The sequence below is a fragment of the Cucurbita pepo genome, chromosome 10 (assembly GCF_057944985.1).
Source record: "Cucurbita pepo subsp. pepo isolate OVF chromosome 10, ASM5794498v1, whole genome shotgun sequence".
In the NCBI taxonomy this organism is placed as follows: domain Eukaryota; kingdom Viridiplantae; phylum Streptophyta; class Magnoliopsida; order Cucurbitales; family Cucurbitaceae; genus Cucurbita; species Cucurbita pepo.
In genome coordinates, this window is record NC_141807.1 from 18,432,566 (window position 1) to 18,442,500 (window position 9,935).

The window sequence follows — 9,935 nt, forward strand, 5'->3', positions numbered from 1 at the left end:
GTTTTTTGACTTTCACACAACTGAACTGCTTTTCACTTTTTGCTTGTACATTACCCACATGATCAAACCCTATTTATAAGAGAAAACAAGAGCAAACATAATGAATTTAATTTCAAATTGTTCTTCACGTGGTCGGGTTTTTTTAATTTTATTTGAAGAATCTTCATCAATTACATAATCCATTTCTGTTTTTAATATTTTTTAAGATCAATTTAGTAAACGTTGAAGTCGGCTACTCACAAACTTACATAACATCATCTTTTGTAAGTTTGCATAAATTTTTTAAAGAAAATATTTTGGCCAATTAATGGAGGAATTTGAAGATAGCAAAAATTTCAAGTTTTTTTTTTTTTTTTCTAAATTAATGTTACAACCCGATCTTCGAGGCTTCGAATTTTAGACCGTGACAAAAAGAAATGAAAGTAGAAACAAATAAAATAAATAAAAAATACGGTAAAATTTTATTACAAATAATTGAAACTCAATACAATTGGTATTGTATATGTTTATTACAGACAGGGAATGAGTTCGAGATACAATTTCAAAGAATATGTAAATACCCAAAATATACTGACTGGACTGACGTTCTGGGATGACCCTCTTTGTGACCACATAGCACCCGAATGCTCTCCCATCTCAACTGACATTGAGCGTATATCTTAAAAGTAAATGTAGAAAGGGATGAGTGTAAAATATTCCGTAGGTAACCTACTTGTAGGATCTCATCGCATCTAATTCCTTGTAGATTACCACAGATTTTTCTCTAGACTTTAGGAAATTCATGTCTATTTCTATAGTTATTTGAGCTATAGGGAAGGCCTCGAAGTTTCAAACGGTTCTCGTACTTGTCACAAATCCTATTGGAGTTTGGAAGCTATTCATCGAGTTTTAGTACTGCGGATTTACTGGACGGCGTATCCCATCTCGGAGTGAACTTTTATTTTCTCATACTTAGTAATCTTGTATAGCCATAGCAGCCAATGACGGATATTCTAGGTTGAGGTGTGACTTTATCATATTGCATAGGACAGTATGTTGTCTTGTCTGAACATATCTATGTAAGTTTAACTGATGACTCTTCCACAAAAAATATCACACTCAATACCTGAGGGAGCAACCCCGAACACCTGCTAGCTACTAAGTCTACTCAGGTGGTCCCTTGACCCCTCTCAGACGGGTTTACTATTTAGTCTCTCGTCCTCGATTGAAAATAAGTAAACATCTGAAAAAGAAATGTAGAAAGGGATGAGTATAAAAATACTCAATAAGCAGTCTACTTGTAAGTTGTCGTCATATCTAATTCCTAATAGGCTACCACGGGCTTTTCTCCAAACTTTAGGAAGTTCAGACCTAATTTTACAGCTATTTGAACTTCTCGGAAGGACTCAAAGTTTCGAGCGATTCTGATACTTGTCACAGACACTATCAAGACTTGGAAGTTGTTCATCGAGTTCTAACACCGTACAAGCTCTTTCCTAATTCATTTTTTAATTTGGGGATGGTTTGTAGTATAGGTGGAAAATTAAAATGTAATCCAAAATTATTGCATGGAAATTAGAAAAAAAAAATTAAAAGTTGTTTTCACTTATATATTTTTCACACGGCAAGAAATCATATGCATGTGGTAACCATCACAATGTATTTATTAAATTTGTAATGATTTGAAGTTTACATTAAACGACATAATTTCATTATTTTGAGTATAGAAAATTAAAATTTTGTATTTGTTCATTAATTAATATTTTAAGTCTCCACATGATAAGTTGAGTAATTGTACAAATCATACTCTATTTGTTTAACTTGAATCGATTTGAAGTTTAAATTAAATTATAATTGCACATATTTTTTTCAATATGAATAACGTATTTATTAATATAAATGAGAAATTTATAAAAAATAAGTTATATGTACCTACCATATTTAATTAATTTATGCATGTTGTAGCTTAAAAAAGACACAACTTTTGTTTCCTTAATTTTCATAATGGTCGTTTTTGTTTTAAGGTTGTTTCAATAATTGTCCTTTAGGTTGACAAGGTTGTAAGAGGGGTGTGATATAGCTATGGGGTTAACAAGGTTGAGAAGGGAAAGAGGGCATATGCTCATTTCGATTGTTTATTTGGTTTACGATCATGTATGTTCATTTAATTTGTGGGGTTGGATCTCTTAGGGACCAGTCCCGAATGAACCAAAGAATTCTCGTTTAGACGAAGAATGGAGGAAGAAGAGGGAACAGGAAGAGATTTCTCTCTGTTAGATAAATAGAGTCTGAGACTGAATATTATATTATCTCTCCGTTCTTGCTCAATTTCTCACCCATAAAAACTTTACTCGTCAACTAACTTTTAATCGTAAACCTAACTCGATTGTTGATGGTTTCAATAATTATAGAACTGGTTTATGATCTAGGGCTATACTCTAGGGGGATTATTAGGGAATTTTCTAGTTAATTTTCCCTTAATAAACCTTTCACAAGCAGCAGGGGTCAACAGTAGTACCTTGAGAGTTAACTGAACTTTATTCATGCACGTGATTATTTATGTGATTATACGGAGATGATTAGAGGTTCACCAAGTAGCCCCTAACCGTAAACCATCGATTGTAAGAGGTTCAAATAACTATAGAACTGGCTTAAGATTTATGATTATACTCTGGGGATTATCAAGAAATTTGGGGTTTAGTTTCCTTATAGTGAACCTGTCATGAGCGTTAAGTTTCCTCGAGGTCTACACTAGTATCTTGAGTGTTGGCTGAACTTTAGAGTGCATGAATCTAATGAGAACATATGACTCGTGTCGAGATCGTTCATCAAGAGCCTATCTTACAATTATGATGTTTTTAATTTTGAGACTACCATTTGTAATATTTAAGCTAAAGACTATACTGATTTTTTTGGAATCTAGATTTGATGAAACAGTTTATAAGAATGAATATTGTTTTTTTTTTTTTTTTATGGACAATATAAGTTTTTTTAGTATCGTTTTTTCAATTTTACGTTTACTAAGAAAATTTATAAGAAGTTGTCTAGTGTCACAATCATTCTTATTCATGGCGTGTTGTCTATGGTTGCATGTTGAATGTCTCAATCATGCTTGTCTAAAACGTGTTGTCCATGGTTGCATGCTCGTTCCGAACCCCTTTTATTTGTTTTCATGTGTCTAGGTATTTACTATTCATATCATGTCAATATGGAGGTATATGAGCGTTCACCAAAATCATGTCTACACTTGTCAGGGCTAAAATGCCCCAACACGTGTTATATGCTACCAAAGTTGTGGTCATTGTTTATTCGCTTTTAGCCTATAACATTACTTTCTTTCAAATTGTGTTCAATGCATTTTCTTGCTCAGATTTTCTAAAATATTTATCTCAAACTTGACCTAGGGCTCGATCATACATCAAAGTTATTCACAAAGTTTGAAGTTCACATAGTTAACTTATTCGGTGAGTTATAACAAGTGTCACACGATCACTATCCCGCTGTCATAAGAGTCCGATTGTGACATCTAGCATATCATTTCTCCAAAACAAACATATTTAACATAGGAGAGCTTTTGTGGAAGTCAAACATTATTGGTATATGTGATAACTATCAATACTTTTTAATCTTCTGAAAGAAAATTGTATATTTTCAAGATCCCTCTCATTCGATGTCATTGCAATTCATTCATATGTCTCTCTTCTACTCGAACATCGATCTCATGACAACTTTTGCCTTTCTTCATTTTCAAACCAAATCTTATTAGAAGAAATTCCACTTTGATACCATTTGTAACGTCTTAGCCCCAAACCTTAAAATGAGACTCCCAACCTAGATTTGGTACCTAACAACCTCGGCATTCCCTCGATTATCATGCGATCTATTCACGCTACCCGTTTGTCTTGAACTAGGCTACCAAAAAGGAATGTGTCGTATTGTTAGTCACTAATAATTATCAATTATATTAAGCCTTTATCAACTATACTTGCATATACGTTTAGAATATCTCTCATTCGAATACGATATCAGTTCATTCATATACCTTCGTATCCAGGTATCCCATTTAAAATTTAAAAGGCATCTAATAAATCTATGCCTTTGACCTCAACATTATTAAAAGTTTATGAAACTTATGAAATTGAAATTTTTATGTCATAATAGACACATAATTTTAATTCCGATGGAGGAATTAACCGTATAGAATTATTAGGAACCTATTATATACAAATTAAAAATTCATAGATCTTTTTAACGTGTTTAAAGTGTATAATCTATTAAACATAAAATTGAAAGTTCCGAAATCTATTAGACATTTTAAAAGTTTAGAAACTTATTAGACAGGTAAGCTTATCATTTAACATAAAAAATTATTTCATTTTGAAATGCAATTAATAATATTTTTCATTATTTAATTGAAAAGATAAAATACCCTATCATAAATAAAGAAATTAAATTAGGTACAATAAATATATCATTTTAAACAATGTGAAAATATTATAAGAAACAAAGACAAATATTTCATTTTCATCCATAATTAAAATATACTTCACCATCTAATTAAAATGGTATTGAATTAAATAACTAAATTATGATAGATACAAACATATAGCTTGAGTTTTAAAAAAGAATATTTTGTTCTCAACTTTAGTACGCAACTATTTAGTATTTTTAAACGTTTAATTTTAAAACGATTTCGAGCATGTGATAATTTAGTTCAAGTAGGATAAAATTTATAAATATTTAGTTTTGTCGTAAGAATATCATTTTTTAATGAATTTTCTTGCCTACGTAGATTAATTTATTAAACGTTAAATATAAAATACAACTCTTGAATTTGGGATAGGTCTTAATTATAGTTTTAGACCTTGAAATTTTTTTATTTTAGTTTTTGAACTTTGAAATTGTTAAAAAAAGACTGAGAAGAGATTTTCTAATAAAATAAGGATGAAAATTAGTGACAATAAAGGACTCATGTCCAAGATTCAGATCAGCATTTGAAATTTGAATTCGGCATCTGATGGCCTAGGCTTTCTCCAACATTGCCGACATGGTCATTTACTTACTCCTCACTTTTAAAAGTGAAGACTATCCCCACAAATCAACATAACTTTTTCTAATATGTTTTGTCCTCACTCACATGCATTTTTTAAGAAAATTCTTAAAAGGTCACCGAACATAGAAATGCCAAACAAAGTAACTAATTGAACCATGGAAAAGGAAGGTGCAATATTGTTGAATATGAAGCCTGATGCCTATTTATAGTAAAGATCGAGTAGAAATATGCTTGGTAGATATTTAGATGTAATAGAGATATATATATAGTAGATATTTGGTCAATATTTGGTAGAGATATATATGATAGTGAAATCTGTTAAACCTATATTTAGTAAACTGAAACCATATATATACCGTTAGTCCGTGGTACTTTTTCATTCTATGTATTTGTACATAGTCATCAATAAAACCATTAGCCTATATTCCTTCTTCAATTTTCTCTCTCATATTCTTTCTGTTCTTCTTAACACCTGTTATCAGAGCAAGGCGAGATTCACCACGATCTATGAAGATGGAAATTTCAAAGATTGGACTTGAAAAGTTTGATGGATCCGATTTCAGTTTCTAGAAGATGCAGATTGAAGATTGTCTGTACCAAAAAGATCATTACGGAACCCTTTAGGGGTGAAGTCGGAGACCATAACCACAGAGTAGTGAAAGCTCAAGGATCGTCAGGCCTTAGGGTTGATCCGGTTGACATTGTCTAGAAACGTGGAGTTTAACATCCTCAAGAAGAAGACAACGTCAGATCTGTTGAAGGTGTTGTTGAATATGTACGAAAAATCGTCGATTATGAACAAGGTGTATTCGATGCAGAGGTTGCTCAATCTACAAATGTCTGAAGGTGAATCTGTTTCTAGTCATATAAATGAATTCAATATGATTGTAAGCCAATTGAGTTCGGTGGAAATTAATTTCAAGGATGAAATTAAAGCATAGATTTTGATGTCATCTTTACTCGAGTCGTGGGATACTGTTGTTGCCGGAAGCAGCAGTTCACGAGGATCTAATAAACTAAAGTTCAATGAAATTCGAGATGTAGTTCTCAGGAAAAGTATTCGCAAACGGGAAATCGGAGATTCATCAAGCAATGCTCTCAGTGTTGATCGAAGGGGAAGAAGTGAATCAAAGGGTCCAAACAATGGGTGAATCAAAGGGTCCAAACAATGGGTGATCAAAATCAAAGAACGGTAGAAAATCTCCAAACAAACAAAATGCAAAAAGTTGGAGTTGTGAAAAAAAAAGTCACTTTTGGGCAGATTGTACAAAGCGGAAGCAGAATCATAAATCAAAGGATGACGATGATTTGGTAAATTCAACAGTTGGGGACAGTCTGATTGAATCCTATATTTTGGATTCAGGTGCATCTTTTCATTCGTCTTCAAATAAGGAACTGTTTCGAAATTTCAAGTCTGGAAATTTCAGGAAGGTGTGTTTGCTAGAAACAAAGATTTGGAGATTGAAGGAAAGGGGATGTCTATGTAAAAACTCCAGCAGGAAATCAGTGGACATTAAAGGATGTCAGATATATTCCTAGTCTCAAGAAAACCTGATCTCTATTGGTTAGTTGGATAGCACAGGTTATGCAATAAAGTTTGGGAAGAGTTCGTGGAAAATTGTGAAGGGTGCTATGGTGGTAGCACGTGGCACAAAATATGGAACCTTAAAACCGACTGCAGGGTGTATGAACATTGGTGCTGTGGCTGAGAGTGCTTCAAATTCAAGTCTATGGCATAATAGACTTGGACATATGAGCGTTAAAGGAATGAAGATGGTAGCTGTGGAAGGAGTTTTGGAAGGTCTGAAATCTGTTGATACGAGTCCTTGTGAGAACTGCGTTATGAGCAAACATAAACGAGTTAGCTTCACAAAAACTATCAGAGAATGAAGAAAAGTACCTAAACAACGAAGCAAGTGGGACTTGAGATTGAGTTGCTGAAAGATTCACCTAGTGATGTTGTAGCAGAGAAACTCCCGAGACTGTTGCTGAGGAAACAGAGGTGAAGAAAATGGGAGTTAGGTTGAGTTGCTAAAAGATTCACCTAGTGATGTTGTAGCGGATACTCAAGAAACTCCTGAGACTGATGTTAAGGAACCAGGAGTAGAACAAGTGACAGTTGAGCAGGTGTTGAAAAGATCATCCAGAGCTATCAGAGTACCAGATAGGTATGTACCTTCTTTACACTATCGGTTGGTGGCTGATGAAGGGAAACAAGAGCCCTTGATGAGGTCCTACACTTGGAGGATACAACCAAGTGGGAGCACGCCATAGATGATGGGATGTCTAGGCTTCAGAAATGCGTTACTTTTTCATCTGTTGAGGCTAAGTACGTGACAATAGCTGAAGTTGGAAAGGAGATGATATGGATGACAGACTATCTAGAAGAATTAGGCAAGAAGCAGCGTGAGAAGATTCTTCAGTTAGATAGCTAGAGTGTCATGCACTTGGTGAGGAACCTGGTCTATCATTCAAAGACAAAACACAGAAGGCGATACCATTTCACTCGGAGGTTAGTGAAAGATGGTGATGTGTTTGGAGTAGATATTGGTGCAAAGAATCCAGCAAACATGTTGTGTTGATGTTAGAACATCGAGGTTGTGCACCTTAAGTGGTATGATGCAATTGAGAATGAAATTCTCGGTTGACTTGATTATTCTCCAGCTGGGAGATTGTTGGGATATGGAGCCTAATGGCTATTTACATTAAAGATCTAGGGTAGAGATATGTTTGGTAGATATCTAGTAAAATTTTTATAGAGATATATAGGGTAGAAATTTGATAAAAATTTAGCAGAGATATATGTAGTAGATTATATAAGTTAAATATGTTAGACCTATATTTAGTAAATTGAAACCATATATATACCCGATTAGTTAGTGCTTTCAAAATGTACTTTCTTCATCATATTCTCTCTTGTTTTACATACTTGAAGTCATCAATAAAACCTTTAGTTAATATTCCTCCTTGAATTTTCTCTTATGTTCTTTATGTTCATCTCGATCAAATATGTGTGTTGTTGAGCAATCCTAACAGATATAGGTAGTGACTTTTATTTCTTTTAACTCTTTCTTAGTTATCCTATCTTTATGGTCGCTCTCATTTAGATGTGACCAGAGTTCATTCATGTACCCCTCTTATACTTAATTGTGGTAATGTTGAAAAATTCACTTCAACTTAAAGACATCATTAACATCATTTACAACTTCATTCACATAATATTTATTCATTAGTTCATTAATGTAAAAAATAATGTCACATATGTCCTTCAATTTTTAAATTTTTCTACCCATCTTCAACTGTCATTTTAATAGAAAAACTCTCTACGTTTTTGTAACGAGTCGATGTAAAAAATATATATATATAGCTAAAAACGAAATGAAATTTCGGGTAGTCATCAATTTTTTCACAATCTCAACCATTTCTCTATCATTTTAATTTATTCTTTCACTCCTCCCTCTCCGACTCCAACTCCTTCGATCTCTCTCTTTTTTTGTTCGTGTGGTATCGTGGGAGGATTTGTAGTTTTGAAGATTCGTTGTCATGTCTCAGTCAAAATTGAAGTGTTATATTATCGTCGATTGTTTCAAGTCATTGAATACATTTGAAACTAATGACAAATTTTTGTTGGTAATAGCATAGAAATTTGTAGAACTTTTGGGATAACAAAATTTTGTATTACCAAAAAAAAAAATGATAAATTGACTTTCTACCTTTTTCACCAATGCCAACATAAAGGTAAATATATATATATAATTTGGGATATTACCCCATACCATTCATGAACTCTTGTCATTCTAATATGTAGTCAATATGTGCACATTTATGTTATAGATGCCACATCGGTTAGGGATGGAGGACAACGAAACATTCTTTATAAGGGTTTAGAAACTTCTTCCTAGCAGATGCGTTTTGAGGGAAGCCAGAAACATAAAGCTCAAAGAAAACAATTTCTACTTGTGGTGGACTTGGCCGCTTACATCAAGCATCATCCAACTGCATGAATGTGTGTTTACATTAGCCAACCCGCCTAAGTAACTTCGTCAACATTGAATTGATGCATAGCAATCGGCGTTTAATATGCTCCAGACTTCACTTTTGTTGTAATAACTGATGCATAGTCAAAATCCATAGAAGTACATGTTGCAATTGGGATCGTTGCCGTTGGGATCTTAAACCATATGGGGTTGACATACAAAAATGTTTAAGTAACCTAAATAGACTATAATATATAAAAAAAGGTTAAGTGTCTTATCTTAGTAACACTAATGATACGATCCGTTTTGTAATTATTACAAATGATTTGATTCGTATTATTCATGTGAAGGCATGGAGGAGAGACATTCTATATAATGAGTTTGTATAAGACTAGATCAGAAAATATTTAATATTTCTTTATAAATTTGTTAACTGAGAAGATAAATATTTCACGAGAATCATATGTGACTCGATTTAAATTCGAAGTGAGTTATAAAATACTCCCGGTTATGATTTGTTTTTTATTTGCATGTATAGGATGATTTTTGTCATCAATTCAATATACGTGCCATTTTGAGGATTTGACCAAATAGAGAGCTAGAAACATAATTTGAGTAGATGAAATTCACTCATTCTCGTATTGGGTAAGTAGAAGAGTAGTTGTTTTAAGCGCTGATTTCGGGACTTGAACAATAGAGTTTCACTTACTACTCAAGAGAGGATTTGGTTTATGGTTGAATCCTAACCAAATTGTTCTTTAAAGAAGTATTGGTACGTAAGAGGAGAAAACATTTCTATTATAGTATTTGACATGTATTCTCTCTTGAGGTGGAAAGTTCGGATTCTTGTACCCCACTTGTTGTACTAATGGAGCGAGATATTAGATCTTCCACCAAATTAGCGTTATTTGTCGCATCTCATGAGC

At 33.2% G+C, this 9,935-nt stretch overlaps 1 pseudogene; it reads right to left on the reverse strand.

The window, feature by feature from the left end:
* Positions 1–9,927: 9,927 nt before the first annotated feature.
* LOC147790942 (beta-galactosidase-like) overlaps positions 9,928–9,935 on the reverse strand; it is an 838-nt pseudogene continuing 830 nt past the window's right edge.